This window comes from Petromyzon marinus, unplaced genomic scaffold (genome assembly GCF_048934315.1).
Source record: "Petromyzon marinus isolate PM22_M1 ecotype Great Lakes invasive population unplaced genomic scaffold, UKy_Petmar_22M1.pri1.0 PM_G_Scaffold_52, whole genome shotgun sequence".
Lineage (NCBI taxonomy): Eukaryota > Metazoa > Chordata > Hyperoartia > Petromyzontiformes > Petromyzontidae > Petromyzon > Petromyzon marinus.
In genome coordinates, this window is record NW_027423005.1 from 837,501 (window position 1) to 840,000 (window position 2,500).

The 2,500-nt window shown below is 39.4% G+C and overlaps 1 pseudogene; it reads right to left on the reverse strand.

Moving 5' to 3' along the window:
• The window catches only part of LOC142917774 (28S ribosomal RNA), an 8,980-nt pseudogene that overhangs the window by 2,861 nt on the left and 3,619 nt on the right, over positions 1-2,500 (reverse strand).

A 2,500-nucleotide genomic window follows, 5' to 3' on the forward strand; every position in this document is an offset into this window, starting at 1 on the left:
AAAGTGGATCACCTTGCTTTACGCCTCTTTTTAGATTTATGTTACGCATTGTTGTCGATCCAAATACAATATCAGTTAGATTACACTTATAGATGTTGGTCAAGTACGTTGTTGATTCCTTTGATAAGTTAAATCGCTTTAAGGCTCTAATAATCGATTCGTGGCTGACAGAATCGAATGCCTTACTGAGGTCTATTGACACTATTTGCGTGTTTTCGTGCTTTTGCCTGGCGTTGTGTATGATGAAGTGTAGTAATGCACTATTTTCGAAACATCCGTCTACCGGGAGGAATGCTTTCTGCCTGTAATTAAGCTTTAATTGCTGTCCTAGACGATAACTTAAAATTTTGTGTAATAGCCTAATTACAATTGATGAGATGGTTATGGGTCTCCAATTTGAGGGTTTTTCTAAATCCTCTTTAGTTTTAGGTATAAGTCTTGTTCTGTGTTGTTTCCATATTTGTGGTATATCCTGTAAATAAAGGATGATATTTAAGATATCTAGTAAATATTTTATTGGTAAAGTCCTAAGATCGCTAAGAATAATGTTGTCCTGTCCAGGTGACTTATCCTTCATAATTGCTAGGGTCTTAATCAACTCATCTAAGGTGATTGCTTTTACGATATCGATGCAGGATTGGTCGTTTTTTAATTTAAAGGGTATATTATCTGGAGGAGAGTTTGACTCGAATAAAGTAACGAATGTTCCCCGTATGCTTTCTTCAGTTGGGTATATACTTGGCCCCGATCTATCTGAAGTAATCTCGTCTAATAGAGCTTTCTTGTTCGTATGGTATAAATATTGATACCTCCTGTATTTAGTTTGCTTTGATTGTCTTCGATGCCTATTCTCATCTTTCTCCTGTTGGTTTACACGATCTTTCCTATTAATTGGTTTACTTCTATTTAAAAACTTTTCTACATGAGAATTGAGTAGCAGTAACGCCTGATTGTGACTTAAATTCTCGATCTTTAGATCGGTAATTATGACCTGAAGATCCTCAGCTGCTGTCAGTGATTGTTCTTTTTCGGCCCTTATTGCTGGCTGATCTCCTTCAGAAGGTGTAGTTGTTATTTCCGATGTTGTCGGTAAAACTAAGTTAACAAGGCATTGATTTTCTACCTTATAGGTGGTTTCTTTCAATGTCCTTACCAATTCCTTATACTTGATATTTCTCCGCTTCCCTTTAATCGCTTCTAGCGTTCTGTGTGGCATAACTGAGTTCTGTATTAGTTGATTCATGTTTATGTCCTCATCATTCTGTTGGGCTTCTTTATGGGCCATAATTTCTACCTCTTCTTCTCCCCATCTAACTTTCCTTCCTGGTGCGTTTTGCTGTAGTCTAGCTTCATGTTCTGTCGGATGAGTTCGTCTAGTATGTACCCCTAAACCTGTTTTCGTAGTAAAACCTCTGCTACAATATGAACAACTAAATAGTGTTTCCTCAATTGTGGTGGTTATAGCACTAGTTTTACCTATTAAACTTTTGCAAGTTCTTCCGTAGTGTGACGCTATCTTGTGTATGCTATCTGCTGTGCGATTACAAATTCGACATTTATACGTTTTGTTTGCGTGCGGATGTACCCGTGTCATATGTGATGACCAAGTTCTATGGTCTAGGAAAACAAGATTGCATGGATAACATTTGTTCTGATCTGTGCATGGGTAGTCCCATGAAAACATGTCCGAAAGGATAAATTCCGTAGTCAGCTCGTCTGTTAATCGCTCATTCATGAGCGATGTTAGTTCGTCACCGAGTAGTCCGTCCGGTTTATTTTCTTTATAATTCGCGACTTACGTTTATAGCACACAGGGTTGTCGGCCCAAGTGTATGCTATTGTGATCAGCTTTTTCACCGCACATCGGCAGCTAATCGTCGGGCAAAATTGACTCCTTCGATTTGCACTTCTAGCAATACAACTGGTGTAATGGAAAACTGTGGTGAAAGTTTCAGTGTTTCGTTTTGATTTAACCAATATATAAATGTTTCGCCTGAACCCACCATCAGCCGACTGAACTAATCAGCAAAGATCGTTACGCAAATAAGGCATGCCTGCACCATACCAGATTAGTACATTGGTATGATAGAGGGCTCAGCTGTAACATCATCATATAGTTACACGGTGGTGGTTAATTCACTTATTTGCATACGATATGCAATCAATGCAGAAAGAGCAGAGAAGAATTGCAAGTACACTTAGGAAAAAAAATACACGTAAAAGAAATTGTAGTGAGACCCAATGTACGATTTGGCGGTTTAAATCCCCTTTGGCGTCAGTCTCTTTGTTGTAGATCTTGTGGAGTTGCGTTGCGAAACCCCAGGACACGACTGCCACACGGGAAGCCACTTGTTTTCCGTGCAATACACGCAGGAGAAACCAGGCCCAAAGTCAATCCATTCAAGTTTGGTTGGCACCTCCTGGTCAGCAACAATCCCGTTGGTGTCGTTCACACTCATCCTTGCACAGCATTTCTTCCGGCAGTGAAGTTGAGATGATT